The sequence below is a fragment of the Triticum dicoccoides genome, chromosome 3A, assembly GCF_002162155.2.
Source record: "Triticum dicoccoides isolate Atlit2015 ecotype Zavitan chromosome 3A, WEW_v2.0, whole genome shotgun sequence".
In the NCBI taxonomy this organism is placed as follows: Eukaryota; Viridiplantae; Streptophyta; class Magnoliopsida; order Poales; family Poaceae; genus Triticum; species Triticum dicoccoides.
Genome location: NC_041384.1, coordinates 454,271,204 through 454,289,407, shown reverse-complemented (window position 1 = coordinate 454,289,407; position 18,204 = coordinate 454,271,204). Strand labels below are relative to the sequence as shown.

Here is an 18,204-nt window from a genome sequence, read left to right as displayed (position 1 = left end):
GTACATGAAACGTTGCCGCTCACACCTGAAACGCCAACCACCCCCGGCGTTTCCAGGCCACATATAAACGCCAAAGTCCTTGGCGTTTCTGCCCTGTTGCAGATCATAGCAAACCCTGCTGCCCATTCCATCACAGGTAGCAAAGGTACAGCAACAGTTTTCACAATATAATGCCAAGTACAGCAACAGTATAGCAATGAGACATATTTTCGTCAACGAACTTAACATGATCCAGCTTACATAATAATTACCAAGTCTTGCTGACATAGAACTAACAAGTCCATCAGACATAAAGCATAACAAGTTCATCAGATATAGAACTAGCAAGTTTGCTCCATCTGAAACGCTAACTACATTTCTAGTTCACCACATATAGAACTTCACTTCTTGCCTCTTTTTGAAGCCATCTTCCCCTTGTTGACGTAGCCTTCTGGAGTGTTCTGCCATCCAGGACGTCGGATGGTTCTTGAGCTAACTCGGCGTGCTTCTTCGGAAGGCTGAGAACGTTGAGTTGGTGGTGGAGCATCTTCCATCTGCGAAGCCCCAAGCTCCACATAGTCCGGATCCGCATCGTAGTCTGTCTCCTCCTCTTCATCTTCCTGTTCATCAATCCGTGCTTGGCTCGAAGAAGCACCTGCTCGGCTGGAAGATGGACGAGCGAAAGAAGCACATGCTTGGCTCGAAGATGGACGAGCGGAAGACAGCACATCCATTCTATATTGAGCACATGCACGCACATCCGTGGATGAACCGCCATGGCAAAAAAGTAAAGAGGCTAGTGTTCGGCAACGATTCACAACCTTCTGCAGAGGCAAAGACATTGACATGTAAATATGCAAAAATAGTTCACATGACACATGTTCATATTAAGAGGATCTCTAACCTGTAGAGTACTCCTAACGAGAACGTTCGTTTCTCTACCAGGTGCGCGGCCAAGCACCACATTACTATCATTGATACATCTCCATAGCTCCGTGCCCTGAATAAAACTTAAGTGACACACCACTCATGAAGAAATAACACATGTTCAAAAAAGAGACAAAAAGACATACCACTCGGTCATGCAGAGGGCCATAATCTAAGTGTGCTCCAATGGTCTCCCTAATAGAGTTGTTGAATGCACCATCAGCAGCCTCACTTGGCATTACTTACAAGCAATCGGCACGAATCCAAGCACCCTTAAGGATAACTCTGTACTATTTGCGAAGCCACTCCAAATGCCTTAAATATGCCCCCTCGTCGTTGTCAGGTGTGTGATCATCTTCAACTCAAGCATTCCTCTGAGCATTCCACATGTCCACCCACATAAGATGGTGATCCTCCCAATTAATGACATTCTTGTTGTGTTGTCGGCTCGTCCTACAAACATGAGAAGTATCAACATCATTTTCATTTTTTCGTGGTTACACATTGATCAACATATGGTACAAGAAACTCTCACCTATGTAGCACCACACTTGTCTCAACATACTCCGGCAGGGTGCGTTGTTGTACTCCAAATTGCTTCGAAACATGATGTGGAAGATGCCACTCCACCGCAAAAAAAAGCATATCATGGGGCAACACATACACCAAAGATGTTGGTCACGAAGACACATATTGCTCAAAGAGAATTGTCTAAGTACCATGTACGGCCTTCAATTAACCTACATCACAACATGTCACTAGCTCATGCACAACAACAAAAATCTGTAATGATGGCAAGGGATTTGATAATTACCTGGTTGTAAGTAAGCATGTCAAGCTCGCTTATGTATGCCTTGTACCGCCCCATGACGGTGATACTCGACACTTGGACATTAGCCCATGTGTATGCCATAGTGGGATATCTATCGCTCCTCATCCCCGTCAAAAGGCCACTCCCAAGGTTCTTCCGGAGCAACGGTGAAGTTATGGCCCACAGGGATACGCTCCCACATCCAAATCTGTAGGGCCCAAACAAAACCACCAAGACAAGATTTCGGCTTACTCCTCATACATGCTCCGTCCAACTGCACATTTGTACACAAATTAAACAATCACATGCAAAAATCTCTTTCATATAATGAGAATGCATCAAATTATCATTACCTGACGGTACAAGAAGGCTAGTGTAAGTGCACCTAGTGCCACCCCTAGTTGGTTTTGGAGTATTGATGACAAACCTAGTTGAGGGACTAATGTGTTTGTGAGAATTGCAGGATAACACAGGTAGAAGTCCCTCATTGATTCGGTTTTCCTACCAGAGATGCCCCTAAAAATGTATGAAGACATTGAAGTCAAAGGTGGTATATGAAGATATTCACATTGAAGACTATGACAAGAGAAGACACCACATGAAGCCTATGGAGCTCGAAGACTTAGATCTTTCGTAGTTCTTTTTCTTTTGTGTTGAGTCATAGGAACCACCGTACTGTTAAGTGGGGTCCAAGAGAACCAGTCAGACTGACTGAAGTGATGCCTAAACAAAACCTATGTCTTCGAGTGAAGACTATGAGAGCGAATCTTGTCCAGAGTCGGACAAGTCAGCTTTGCTTGTAGCCCAAGTAAAGTTGCCGTGTGAGTTTGAAATCTGACCGTTGGAACACGTGTCAGTTCCTTAGTGACCCAGGGTCATTTCGGACAAATCAGGTCGGGTTGCCAAGTGGCTATAAATAGCCCACCCCCTACAACCATAAACAATGGGCTGCTTAGATTGAGAGTACGGCTTTTGTCGTTTGAGAGCAACCCACCTCGAAGCCTTTGAGAGAGAATTCCTTGCGAGGATAAAGCCCTAACCACCCAGAGCGAGAGAGAATTGGGCATCACTTAAGTCTTCTTGTCTGTGTGATCTGAAGACTTATTACACTTGAGGACTGTGCATCCTCCAGCCGTTAGGCGTCGCGTTCTGAGCATCCAAGAGACATTGTGGATTGCCGGTGAATGAAGTCTGTGAAGGTTTGGGAGTCTACCTTGAAGACTTACCAGAGTGATTGGGCGAGGTCTGTGTGACCTTAGCTCAAGGGGAATACGGTGAGGACTGGGTGTCCTGAGCTGCGTGTTCAGGACTGGGTGTCCGAGACTGTGTGTCCTAAGGTTTAAATACCTAGCCGCCCCAACCAGACGTACAATTGTCACAGCAACTGGAACTGGTCCAACAAATCATTGTCTTCAACAAGTCACTGGTTTCATCTTCCCTTCCCTTTACTTACTGTTGCTCCTTGTGAAGTCATTGTATGTTTGCACTATCTTTTGTCTTCACTGAGTGACTGCATGTTCTGTATGGCTTCATAATATCTTCCTACCTGATCCTTACTACATTGCTGCTATTAAGTCATTGTGCTTTCACTTCATTGAATACTTGACTATGGCTTGCCTAGTGTAGTCTACCTTCCGCTGCATGGTAATAGGTTTATTTCTATCGTTTGTCTTCATAACTTCCATGTTTTGAAGACTTTCATAAAAATCGCCTATTCACCCCCCCTCTAGTCGATATAACGCACTTTCAATTGGTATCAGAGCAAGGTGCTCCTTTGTTCTATGTGATTCGGTTTAACCACCTGGAGTTTTAGCTATGTCGACTACAGGGATAATTAAAGTCTCCGCTACGTGCCCCGTCTTCGATGGAACTGAATATCCCTACTGGAAGAATAAGATGCGCATGCATCTTGAAGCCATTGATGTCGACCTATGGTATGTCGTCGAAAACGGCGTTCCCAAGGCTGGAGAAGGTGTCACTGCTGCTGACGTCAAGAAATTTGTTCAACTGGACTCTACTGCCAAGAATATCATCTGTGGTCACCTGACCAAAGGACAGTATGGCCGTGTGAGTGCTTTGAAAACATCTAAGCTGGTCTGGGACTGGCTCTCCAAGGTCAATGAAGGCATCTCAACCCAGAGAGATCAGAGAATCAGTGTCCTTCGCAACCTCTTCAACCGCATCAAGCGAAATGACAATGAGAATGTCCAGCACACTTTTGACCAACTCACTGACATCACAAATGAGCTTCAAGCCCTCGGCGCTACTGAGATCACCAAACATGAAGTCGTCAAGACACTACTGAGATCACTTGATAGTTCGTTTGACATCCTAGCCCTGATGATTCAAGAATGTCCTGATTTCAAGACACTCGATCCATCTGACATACTTGAGAGGCTCAACACACATGAGTTTCAGCTTTCTGAAAAAAGAGATATCTACGGTCCGAACTATGGGCGAACTCGTGCCTTGAAGGCAAAAGCTGTCTCCTCATCTGAAGAAGAATCTGACAGCAGTTCTGATGATCCTGAAGACATTGGAAGAGAACTTGCTATGCTTGTGAAGAAGTTCCAAAAATTCACCAAGAAGAAAGGCTTCAGAAAGTCTTCCCAATCAAGCTCAAGGAATGATGAAGCTTCTGCTCACGACTACAAGAAGAAAACATGTCACAAGTGCAAGAAACCTGGCCACTTCATCTCTGAGTGTCCACAGTGGGACAATGAGAACAAAAAGAAGAAGAAGAGCAAGGAATATGACTCTGACGACAAGAAGAAGAAGAAATACTCAAAGTCTTCGTCCAAGTCTTCCTCAAAGTCTTCATCACACAAGAAGAGCTCATCTGGCAAGGCATGTGCGTTTGTTGGCAAGGAAATGGACTCAGAGGAGGAGTCCGCTTCTGAGGAGGCAGAGGTGAAGTCTGAGGAGGAGTCCGATTCAGGCGTCGCAAGTCTGGCTACAGCATACGTTGCCAAGTCCATCTTCAATACTGAAGACAATGACCTCGTCACCGACACCGATGCAATTGACAAGGACTACTCCGCTTCTACCTACTGCTTCATGGCACGCAGTGCCAAGGTAAACACACGCACTACTCACTATCAAACATCTAGTGACGATGACTCTGATTGTGATTCAAAACCCAGCTACAAAACACTTGCTAAAATTGCAACTGAACAATAGAAAGCTATGGAACATATTCAAAAACTGTTAGACAGAAGCGATGATCTGTTAGGTGCTGAAATGACTCGATCTGAATCCTTAATTGAAGACATAAAAAATCTTCACGTTAAGTATCAGGAACTTGAAAGTCGTCATGAAACTCTCTCAACAACTCATGAAAAGCTTTCCTATGATTATCTTCAAAGGAAGCAAGATCTTGAGAAATTGAGAGCGGTTCATGAAGATCTTCAAAAGGAAAATGAGTCACTTCACTCCAAACAGATCAGTCCCGCTCAGGAAGGATTTGAACCACCATGTCTTAAATGCATTGAGCGTGATAATGCTACTTCTGTTGCTGAATGTTCTACTGCTACTACTGTTGCAATATCTTCAACTGTTGATGTGGTAACTAACCCCTCTGCTGAGGATACATCTGCTATTGCTGATGAGAATGCTAGGTTGAAGACATTGCTTGAAATAGGGTTGTACAAAAGTCTTAAAGGGCATCAGACACTATGTGATGTCCTCAAAAAGCAGATTCTGAACCGAAACCCGAGGAAAGAGGGTGTTGGGTTCGTAAGGAAAATGAATGCTGATGGCTCTTACTGGAAACCTAAGTAGTACCCCAAAACCATGTGGGTTGCTGTAAAGGAACCTTCAGCAGACCCATCCAATCTATCTGGCTTCACCTGTGCTAACCCTATTATCATTGATGAATCCTTTGATGCAAACTATATACTGTTTAAGAATCAGAATGGTGAAGTGTTTGCCGGGTACATTGGTACTAACTGCAGGAATGGACCGCCTATGAAGAAGATCTGGGCTCCGAAAAGGTGTCTGGAGAATCTTCCTGTGAATGTCATCATGACACCTCACGTGAAGAAGACAAACCTCAGACCAAAGGCTTCATACAGTCCAAAGGCTTCATACAGACAGAGGACTCACCTAAGTCGCACTAACGCAAATGTTTTGCAGGGAAACCATACTCAGGCATATGAATATGAGAGCGGTTCATCAAACTGCCATGTTCATAAGACCAAGAACTATTCTGTTTATTCTTATGAGTACTATTGTCTGCCTGCAAGACTGTTTGCTAGGGCTCCAAAGCCAAAATTCTCAGATGCTGCACTTAGACTTATTGCTTCTCAGCCACCCTTGAAGATGTGGGTGGCTAAGAAAGCTTAACTCTCTTTTGCAGGGAAAGGTCTCCAGCAGAAAACCAAAATCGTCTAACACCATTGCTGGGGACCTTAAACATCTTGTAGGGCGCAAGATCAAATGCCCGAATGGTCTTACTATGTACTTCGTTCCTGAATCGCTTGCTACTCTCCCTATTAGTCCTAATCTGGATCTAAGCTTTCATAACCCATTGGTTCGTCAAATGTTTTTGCTTCACAATGCTCTTGGTGAAGCCTATCCCCCTAACTGCACTGTAGGGTACGACACCAGCATCTTCAGAATGGATTATTGATAGTGGGTGTACAAATCACATGACTGGCAAAAGAAGTCTTCTTATGGACTCAACCTTACGTCCATCCGACAAGAGCCACATCACATTTGCTAACACTGGTAAAAGTAAGGTATTGGGTCTAGGTAGAGTTGCAATCTCAAGGGATCAACACATGGACAAAGTCATGTTTGTTGAATCCCTTGGCTTCAACTTAATGTCTGTCTCAATGCTTTGCGATTTGAACATGATCGTAATATTTGGAAAATATCGTTGCCTTGTACTAATGGAATCTGACAAGTCTCTAGTGTTTCAAGGGTATCGAAAAGATGATCTGTACGTAGTAGATTTCTCAGCAGGACCACAGCTTGCCCTATGTCTTCTAGCAAAAGCTTCAGAATGTTGGCTCTGGCATCGGAGGCTTGGGCATGCTGGCATGAGGAACCTCCACACCCTTGCAAAGAAGAAGCATGTCATAGGCATCGAGGGCGTCAAGTTCAAGAAAGACCACTTATGCGGTGCCTGCGAAGCAGGGAAGATTACGAGGGCCAAACATCCTTCGAAGACAATCATGACCACTACTCGACCCTTCGAACTGCTTCACATGGATCTTTTCGGTCCCACTCATTACTCAACTCTTACTACTACTGCTTGTCTCTATGGCTTTGTCATTGTTGATGATTATTCTAGATATACTTGGGTGCACATAATCCTTTACAAGACTGAAGTGCAGGATGTCTTCAGACGCTTCGCCAATCGAGCAATGAACAACTATGGCGCCAAGATAAAGCATATCAGAAGTGACAATGGCACTGAATTCAAGAACACTAGCCTTGATACATATCTTGATATCTTGGGCATCACACATGAATTCTCAGCCCCGTACACGCCACAGCAGAATGGGGTCATCGAACGCAAGAACAGAACACTCATTGAGATGGCCAGAACGATGCTAGATGAATACAAGACCCCAAGAAAATTTTGGCCTGAAGCCATTGATACTGCATGCCTTACAATCAATCGTGTTTATCTTCACAAGCTTCTGAACAAGACATCTTATGAGCTCCTTACTGGCAAGAAGCCAAATGTCAGTTACTTCAGAATATTTGGCGCAAGGTGCTGGATCAAGGACCCACATCACACCTCAAAGTTTGCACCAAAAGCACATGAGGGTTTTATGCTTGGATATGGAAAGGATTCGCACTCCTATAGAGTCTTCAATCTCTTTCATTACAAAGTGGTTGAAACAGTGGATGTGCGGTTCGATGAGACCAATGGTTCACAAAGAGAGCAACTGCCAACTGTGCTAGATGAAATTCCATCCAGTGAATCAATCAAGCTAATGGGAACTGGAGAAATTATACCTTCTGAAGCTCATCCTGAAGAAGAACTTATCATCTCAGCACCTGATCAACATGAAGACAATGCACAGCCTGAAGACATTCCTTCTAACAATGACAATGATCAGCAAGAGCAAAGTCTTCGCCCTGTACATCCTCGCGTTGCCAATGAAGTGCAGATTGAAAGAATAATTGATAGCATCAATGCACCCAGTCCACTCACTCGTTCAAGGGCAACTCAGCTAGCAAATTTCTGTGGGCACTTCGCATTCGTCTCAATAACAGAACCCAAGAAAGTTGAAGAAGTCTTCATGGAACCTGAATGGATTCAAGCTATGTAAGAAGAGCTTCAACAGTTTGAGCTGAATAATGTATGGGAACTAATTAAGCGTCCTGATCCATGGAAGCACAATATAATAGGCCCCAAATGGATATACCGCAACAAGCAAGATGAGCATGGTCAAGTTGTCAGAAACAAAGCTCGTCTCGTTGCTCAAGGATATACTCAAGTGGAAGGCATTGACTTCGATGAAATATTTGCTCCTATGGCTAGACTTGAAGCCATACGCATACTGCTGGCCTATGCAAATCATCACAACATACTTCTATATCAAATGGATGTGAAGAGTGCTTTTCTCAATGGCAAGATTGAAGAAGTGTATGTTGCACAACCGCCTGGCTTTGAAGATCCAAAACATCCTGACATGGTATACAAGCTCAACAAGGCACTGTATGGCCTCAAACAAGCCCCTCGGGCCTGGTATGACACACTCAAATACTTCCTGAAGAGCAAAGGCTTCATACCTGGTTCCCTAGGCCCCACTCTCTTCACGAAGACATATGATGGTGAACTATTTGTGTGCCAAATATATGTGGATGGCATTATCTTCGGCTGCACCAATCAGAAGTACAGTGAAGAGTTTGGATATATGATGCAAGAGCAATATCAGATGTCCATGATGGGAGAGCTAAAGTTCTTCCTCGGTCTTCAAATACGACAACAACGCAACGGCATCTTCATATCTCAAGAGAAGTATCTCAAAGATTGCCTGAAGAAGTTCGGTATGCAAGACTGCAAAGGCTTCACAACACCAATGCCAGCCAAACATCATCTGGGTCCCGACGACAATGGTAAAGAGTTCGATCAAAAGGTATACCGCTCCATGATTGGTTCTTTACTTTATCTATGCGCATCTAGGCCAGATATTATGCTTAGTGTTTGCATGTGTGCTCGATTTCAAGCGGCACCAAAGGAGTCGCATCACTTAGCTGTGAAGCGAATTCTTCGATATTTGGCTCACACCCCAACTCTAGGATTATGGTATCCAAAGGGCTCAGAGTTTGATCTGGTTGGATTCTCGGATGCTGATTATGCTGGTGACAAAGTTGATCGAAAGTCTACATCAGGCACATGTCACTTTCTGGGACGATCACTTGTATGTTGGTATTCAAAGAAGCAGAACTGTGTATCTCTCTCCACTGCTGAATCTGAATACATTGCTGTTGGATCTTGCTGTGCTCAGCTTCTGTGGATGAAGCAAACACTCAAGGACTATGGCATTCATCTGAAGCAAGTGCCACTTTACTGCGACAACGAAAGCGCCATCAAGATTGCCAACAACCCAGTTCAGCACTCGAAGACAAAGCACATTGAAATTCGTCATCACTTTCTCAGAGATCATGTTGTGAAGGAAGATATTGATATCATACACGTCAACACTGAAGAGCAATTGGCAGATATCTTCACCAAGCCCTTGGATGAGAAGAGATTTTGCAAGTTACGGTGTGAGCTAAATATCCTGGAATGCTCAAATGTCCTGTGATCAGGCACACATCCTAACCCTTATGCATATTGATGACTTAGATGTGCAACACACGAAGTAAAGTATATCTTCAATCAATGAAGACATACATTCTAAGTATGAATACATTAATGTGGAATTTGACTTCGGAGTGCCACGATAATTGTGCGCCGTGTCTGGGTCTAATACTTCCTATATGGTGGGTAACGCCACCACCAAATGTTCTATTTTGAAGTGTTTCACTCATGGCGTTACCTTGCAATGTCTTCACATTTGGTTTGGCTTCGATCTCAACATATCTTCATGATTATCTTCACTATGTTGATTATATATATATATATATATATATATATATATATATATTAGTGTTCTATCCTCTACAGCATTCACTTATAGCTATGTCTTCATTGTTGAATCTTTTGAACTAAGTGAATGTGATCGGACCCTAACCTCTCTATGCTTTCTATCTCAAATTCTATCTCTCCAAATCATATGCATTCTATTGAAACTGTCGAATGTCTTCTCTGCGTCCTTGTCAGCAGAAGATACAGAGACAACCATTAAGTCTGTTTTCAATGCTCATTCATCCACATGAAGTAGGAACGACCACCCGACAATCAAGGCATGCGTGGGACGTGGAACAAACCCCAAAATTCCGCATAATGGCCACGTGTTCCTCAGATGCGAATCGTCAGGGGCACCTGTGTAATAGCGCAGTGCCGCCCATGTACCTATAAATACACACTTCACAGCGGTCATTATCTCTTCTTCCACTCTCACACGAACCCTAGCGCCACCGCTAGCCCTCAACGACGCCGGCGACGAAGCGCTTCGCTGCCGCAACCTCTCCGACGTCGTCTTCACGCCGACCGCGGACATCGTCCTCTCCGACGTTGCCATAGGTGTCCTCCGTCGCCAAGTTAGGGCATGAAAGATCGAACTGCTCGGCCTCATCTTCCACTTCGTCTAGCAGTTCTTAGTGTGGTAAATAAAACTTCCTTTTTACAGCACCATTGATCCTATGGATTTGTCACTTTCTACCACAAGCAGTTTCTATTCACACAAGTTAGATCTCTCTCATACTGCATCTCATAACATGCCTAGTATATTCACTTATGCTTCACAAAGTAGTTAGATTCCTCACTTGTACTGATCTGTGGATTCGTACAAATCTGGAACCAACTCCTTATCTATGAGTGAATGTCTTCGCAAAATGAGGTCAATGTCTTCTAAACTGATTTATCTTCAAAATCTTCTGAGAATGCATATGACCTCTTCCCGTTCCCTCGCACCTTAATGCTATTACAGGTACATGTCCGTGGGAGAATTCTTTGGCTCTCATAGTCTGCATTCATTTGCAGAATTCTTATAGCATCACATTAATTCTCCCGAAGCCAGTTCCTGTTGGTCCAGCAAGCGAAAACCTTTGAAGCCTTTGAACGTGTTGAAGCCTTTCAAGTTAAAGTTTATGGCTTCAGAGAAAGCAGCAAGGAAGGGTGGCAGAAAGCGTCATGGAGAAACATCCAGAGATCTGCCAGATGAACTCTCAGAACTGTACAAGACAGATCCTGAAGAGGATTACAATTAGCGCAAGACCCAAATCCAATGGATTCGAAGATATTGGGCAGAACAATGGTTCAAATACCGATTTGTAACCCAGGAATATGCTGAGAAAAATGCCATCAAGAGACCATGGGGAGACATCCTATACAAGAATCTTCTGCCCAGGTCCAGAGATGAAGCCATTGAACAAGGCTTCTATCCCTGCATGGTCCGTGGGCCACAGCCTGCTGATGCACACCCATCGTCACTACTATGGTGTCATGACGACAATCTGTTCAAGCGCAACTTCCAGTTTGCCCAAAACTCAGCGAAGCAGAACAAGAAGACTTTGGGGTTAGACTTCAACCCTGGTCCCTCAGCACCAAGGGCAGATGGCACACGAGATGCAGAACCCAATGTCATCGGTCCTTTCTACAACCTTGAAGGCCTCATCACCCGCATCTTAGTTCAAGGGACTGCAGTGAATGAGCCTGCAGCTGACGCTGAATCAGAAGAAGCTCCTGCAGCGCCGAAGACAAAGAAGATGAAGAAGCCTAAAGCTTCAAAGCCTGCCCCCTCACCAAAAATCTCAAGGGCGAAGCCACTGGCAACTGCACCTCCTGAAGACAGTGTGCAGTCCGAAGACTTATCTCGCATCTCCAAGCCCCAGAAAGTCAAGATGCCTCTGCCTCACACCGGACAAGAGCTAACCGCTACTGCCATTCTGCGCAATGACGACATTGATCTGTCAAGTGATGAAGATCTAGCAGATGACGCTCTTGAGCAACTCATCAAGAGCAAAGAAGAAGCAGAAATCTTCAATGATCTGCCTCTCTTTGATGTGACCATCATCCACAACTTCATTGACGAGTGGTTTGACACGCCAAACATCAGCTTTGAAGATCTGCAGCTACCAATTGGCCTCAGTGTCGCCTTCCAAGGCGCCATTGCTTCAGAACTCGCTATTGCCCAGCGCATTGTTGAACTGAAGCAAAAGATTGACTATGAAAAGGCTCAGTTCAAGAAGCATATGGCCAAGCTCAGCGTGCAGGAAGTGAAGAACTTCAAGAGTATGATGCACGAGCTCAAGGAAGCCTTTGTAAAAAAACGTGCAGAAGCTCAGGGTTTGCGTGAGCGCATGAAGACTCTGACTGACAGATGTGTGCAAGCCTACAATGAGGCTGAGAAGCGCAAGGCCCTTGGGCGTCCTGGCATCGACCCCAGGATGACCGCAAAGAAGAAGAAGCCTGCTACGGCTGAACCTGACGCACCACGGCAGGAAGCAGTTCCGATTGTCTTCCCAACTAGACTGACTGGCTCGAAGCCAAAAAGCCAGTCAACCGCTTCAGAGCTCAAGAAGATAAGGACTGCTGAGGCTGAAGCCAGGAAGATAAAACATTCTGAAGCCTCTCCAACTATCCCCTCCAAGAAAAAGAGGAAGACCAAGAAAGATCGGGCTGCTTCCACAGAGCCCTTAATAGTTGAACCCATTTCTATGGTCTATCCTGAAGCTGAACGCCATGAACGCCAACTGACCATCCATGAGCCTGCTTCCACAGAGGCTCATGAAGCTGAAGACTTTCCAGTAGCTGATCCCATCGCTGCTGAAGACATTGGTCAACATGACAATGCAGAAGATGGTGCAGTCCTTCCTCAGAACAGCGAACTCATCAGCATTGGTCGTCCACTGACGCCAATTGCACAGGATGCTTCATGGGCGGATCGCCCACAATAGGAAGAAGACTATGAGGCCCAACCCACTCAAACTCCACAGGCGTCGCCCCCGTTGCGCAGGCTTCGCAAAGGTCCAAGGCCTCAAGTCTCCGCTGAAGACAATCCGGCTGCATCAGCCGCGGAAGATGAAGTCCCACAAGTTCCCACTCCACTGTCCCACCAAGAAGCAGTTCTCAAGGAGAACGTGCTTGAAAATCTTGCGGCTGCCACAACCACCAATGAAGCTAATGTGGAGCCCTCCCCAACGGAAAAAGAAGACAACGAAGCCACTGATCCCGTCACTTCTGTTCCTGAGTCTGCTGCCGGTCCACAGTTCGACTATCATGTTGAGCACAGGCCTCAGGTACAGAAGCCAATCCCAAGATTGCCAAGGTTCCCAGGTCCTGCATCAGCACCTGGCTCCTTCAATATCAATGGCTTCAGGGCAGACAACACATTCTTCGATAGCTCCAGGAACCCCTACTCAAGGGAAAGGATATCATCTGATCGGTTCTGGAGCTATCCTCAGCGAAGCTATTACTCATGCATTCTTTACAACCAAGGTCGCATCTTCCACACAAGCGCCTTGACATTGAAGCCATAGCTGGTCTGCCTTGTCTGGAAGAAGCTTTGGATTGCTTCAAGGAAGTTGGACTGCTGCCGTTCGTTACTGACCAAGAGCATTGGAATGAAGAGTTGCTGCTCCAATTCTATGCCACACTTCATATCCGCGGGTACAGCAGAGATCCGAAGACTTGGATCCTGGAGTGGATGACCGGAAATGTTCATCACGAAGCTAATGCATTTGACATCAATGAGCTCACTGGTTTGCCCACTCCTGGCGATCTCTACGAGCATGGCTGTCAGCTGCATAGTGAAGCTATTGAGAGCATCTTTAAGAGGCCGGAACCTGATATGAGTCAGATGCTCAGCATGATGAAGCCATTGCCCCAAGATGCTGCTTATCCAACAGAGTTCTTCGTTGAAGACCTTGAGTATCTGCCACGAACCATCTATCACATCATAAGGCAAACTCTCTGACCCATCAAAGGGCACTCTCCAAATGCCAAGCTTGAGGGTGCAATGAAGACTTTGGTCTTCTATATTCTTCATGGAAAATGCTTCAATGCACGGGACTTATTCATCCACCAACTTGCTGCATCGGGCTCTGATCTGTTTGGCTTGAAGTTCTACGCCCCATGGGTAATGCGGCTAATTAAACTTCACTCCGATATCTCATATCAGCCATCTACTCGCAATCATAGGATTTTTCTGCCTGATGTGGATATCTCTACTGAAGCCATCTATCCTGAGCCTGCAAAGGAACCTCTAAGTCTTCATAATGCAGAGCATCAGAGTTTCTCACAGAATATTGAAGGAGTTGAAGCAGTCACTCGGGTGTATCCTTTGGCTGGCACTACACGTGCACCACACCCTGCGTCTACTGAAGCAACTGATAGTACAACTGCTCCAAGACCCAAGAAGCGCACTCGTGTTCTCAACGACCGAGAGCTTCTTGTGGCTCTTCATCAGAAACAGGATAGGCATCATGACTGGCTGAAGCGTCAGATGAAAAGCCTCTTGGTGGAAGTTAATCGCATTCGCAATCTTGCCACCAAGAATGCTTTCGTTGCCCATGAAACCTGTCGCCGTACATGGAAAGGGCTAACGATGATGTGTTCTGAAGATGATCTCCAAGAGGATGGCTTCACCAAGCGATTCAAGTTTGACTCCACACCTCCTCGAAGAGCTGTGCTGCTAGGAACTCCACCCCTTGAAGACTTTGAGTTCTCTTCATCTGCTGCAACAGTGACTACCAGAGTTATCGAGGATGAAAATGATGCTACTTCACCACCACCTCCTTCAGCACGCGTCAACTCTGCTCCAAGCTCTTCAGCACCGCCAAACACCACCAACGACCCTGCTACTTCACCTACTCCGCATGGGAACGAGTAGATGCTCTATGTCTTCAAACCTTTTTGGTCCTTACTGACAAAAGGGGGAGAAGCATATGAGGTTGATAGTCTTCAAGCGGGTCCATATGGGCGGGTGCTTTATATTTTGCTTCGTGCTTACAACTCTCGTTTTGCTACATTTGGTTCTTTGAGTTGTAACACTTAAACTCAATGGTCGTGTGCTACTTATCTGCCACTTTGTTTTGCGATGATAAATTCCGCATGTGCGACGATAAATTCCGCACTTAGATCATTCTGCAGACGTCCATTTTCCATTATGCATGTCATTATCTTCATATACTTTCACATGCATAGTGGATTGTCATCATAAGTTGAAGTGGATCTCCACAAGTACAACCTGCCATGTGCATTTGCATTCCAAAAGCAAATTACCTATATGCACATCTTCAGGGGGAGCCCTTGCAACTTATGAAGACAATTCCTTATCCTTTACAATTTCACAGATTATATTCCCCGTTGAAAACTTCAACTAGTTTGTCATCAATCACCAAAAAGGGGGAGATTGTAAGTGCATCTAGTGCCACCCCTAGTTGGTTTTGGAGTATTGACGACAAACCTAGTTGAGGGACTAATGTGTTTGTGAGAATTGCAGGATAACACAGGTAGAAGTCCCTCATTGATTCGGTTTTCCTACCAGAGATGACCCCTAAAAATGTATGAAGACATTGAAGTCAAAGGTGGTATATGAAGATATTCACAGAAGACTATGACAAGAGAAGACACCACATGAAGCCTATGGAGCTCGAAGACTTAGATCTTTCGTAGTTTTTTTTTCTTTTGTGTTGAGTTATAGGAACCACTGTACTGTTAAGTGGGGTCCAAGAGAACCAGTCAGACTGACTGAAGTGATGCCTAAACAAAACCTATGTCTTTGAGTGAAGACTATGAGAGCGAATCTTGTCCAGAGTCGGACAAGTTAGCTTTGCTTGTAGCCCAAGTAAAGTTGTCGTGTGAGTTTGAAATCTGACCGTTGGAACACGTGTCAGTTCCTTAGTGACCCAGGGTCATTTCGGACAAATCAGGTCGGATTGCCAAGTGGCTATAAATAGCCCACCCCCTACAACCATAAACGGTGGGCTGCTCAGATTGAGAGTACGGCTTTTGTCGTTTGAGAGCAACCCACCTCGAATCCTTTGAGAGAGAATTCCTTGCGAGGATAAAGCCCTAACCACCCAGAGCCAGAGAGAATTGGGCATCACTTAAGTCTTCTTGTCTGTGTGATCTGAAGACTTATTACACTTGAGGACTGTGCATCCTCCAGCCGGTTAGGCGCCACGTTCTGAGCATCCAAGAGACATTGTGGATTGCCGGTGAACGAAGTCTGTGAAGGTTTGGGAGTCTACCTTGAAGACTTACCAGAGTGATTGGGCGAGGTCTGTGTGACCTTAGCTCAAGGGGAATACGACGAGGACTGGGTGTCCTGAGCTGCGTGTTCAGGACTGGGTGTCCGGGACTGTGTGTCCTAAGGTTTAAATACCTAGCCGCCCCAACCAGACGTACAGTTGTCACAGCAACTGGAACTGGTCCAACAAATCATTGTCTTCAACGAGTCACTGGTTTCATCTTCCCTTCCCTTTACTTAATGTTGCTCCTTGTGAAGTCATTGTATGTTTGCACTATCTTTTGTCTTCACTGAGTGACTGCATGTTCTGTATGGCTTCATAATATCTTCCTACCTGATCCTTACTACATTACTGCTATTAAGTCATTGTGCTTTCACTTCATTGAATACTTGACTATGGCTTGCCTAGTGTAGTCTACCTTCCGCTGCATGGTAATAGATTTATTTCTATCGTTTGTCTTCATAACTTCCACGTTTTGAAGACTTTCATAAAAATTGCCTATTCACCCCCCTCTAGTCGATATAACGCACTTTCAGCTAGTGCCGCCGACCCCCAACTCCACTTAACATCCCAATTACGAAGAGGGTCCAAGAACATCCATGAGGCTGTGTCTCCCGTGCCGTCAGGAAACACCACTTGGGTCAAAAGATTCCATAAGTAAGCCCTGGCGTACCTCTGCACAACAGCCGGACTGGCATTCTCTGGGCACTCATAAAAATGTTCTTGTAGCCAAGAGAACAAAACACCAGATGGCCTAGGATCCTTCTTTGTTTCATGAATCCACGGGGGAGGTTCAACACCAACCAAACCTGCAACCCTTTGTCGCCACCCCTCAGACCTCACCTTCCCGGTAAGAGCCATGCCCTCGATCGGAAGACCGGAGATCATCGCAATATCCTCCAAAGCGACGGTCATCTCAACAAGAGCAAGGTGAAAAGAGTGCGTCTCCGGCCTCCAACGGTCCATAAGGGCGGTAATGGCTGTCGAGTTCAGCCATGCATGGTGGTGTTCCTTTAAAGTTGAGCACAAACCGGAGAAGATCCATTCTTCTAAAATAAAGCTCGTAGCGACGGTCATACTTCAGGGACTCGCGTGGGTTATGGCCTCTCAAACGAAGTACTGGAGGAACCTACAAAAAGCACACACACAATTTATATACTTCTCTAAACTACTCACAATACGAGAATCAACAATGTAGATACATAATTACCTCCCCTCTTTCCACTAGCACAACACAATGCTTCTCCTCGTAATAATCATCAAGGCCGGGATATTTATCCGGCTCAAACATCTTACAAAATAAGGTCAATGGATTTGTTATGATATATGCTTAAAATTATGACCACATCATATACAAAATCGTGTGAGAACTACTACAAATTATCCCAAATATACAAATCACGAACGACATTACCAACACCAATTCTTTTCAACCTATTTTATCATAAAGAATCTATCACAACTAATTATTAACAAATAATAGGTTCAACCTAATCCAAAAAATGGTCTCTCTCTAAATCCAATACTAAACAAGTTAACTAAGAATACTTCAACACAAGGAGTATACGTCTTCTTTCTAAACATAATGTAACCAAAATATTCATCAAACACATCACTAATAACTCATCTTAGGGTTCCACCATGTTTGAAAAAATGCATCTACAATAGCCAATCTTGACTGAAAATAAATGGAGGATTGGGAAGAGAATATCTCAAGCAACTCGGGGATGCTCCGATCTACTCGTTTTGATGATCAAAATAGCAGATCTGGGGGAGATTTGGTGAAGAAGAGGGAGGGGGCGGGGAGATTTGGTGAAGAAGAGGGAGGGGGCGGCCGCCAGTTCGTCCCTGAAGAAACTGCCCGACCGGGACTGGGACTGCAAGTGGGCTGGGTTAGGCCCGCGCGGCCCGTGCGCGTTACTTAATCCAGTTCAGAAATGCAAGATCAGCGAAAACAGCGGGTTCGGACTGACTGTGGGCCAGGGCAGAAACGCTAGTTGTCTTGGTGTTTTCGTGTTGGCAAGGAACACTAGCTTGTTCGGCGTTTCTATGTTGGGTGGAAACGCCACGGGCTCTGGCGTTTCTAAAAGAGTCAAATCACGAAATACTTTCACGTCAAGTTCAGTTTGTGACTATAAATGTTAAGATCAGAACAGTAATTTCGT

The 18,204-nt window shown here is 45.1% G+C and overlaps 1 long non-coding RNA gene across 1 annotated transcript; it reads right to left on the bottom strand.

The window, feature by feature from the left end:
- Window positions 1–237: 237 nt before the first annotated feature.
- LOC119268533 lies at window positions 238–18,198 on the bottom strand. The gene is made up of 7 exons (XR_005133214.1): window positions 17,250–18,198; window positions 16,713–17,168; window positions 1,721–1,991; window positions 1,442–1,646; window positions 1,053–1,359; window positions 884–979; window positions 238–803 (listed from the first exon to the last, which is right to left on the bottom strand). It is a non-coding gene; the product is annotated as an uncharacterized LOC119268533 (long non-coding RNA).
- Window positions 18,199–18,204: the final 6 nt, after the last annotated feature.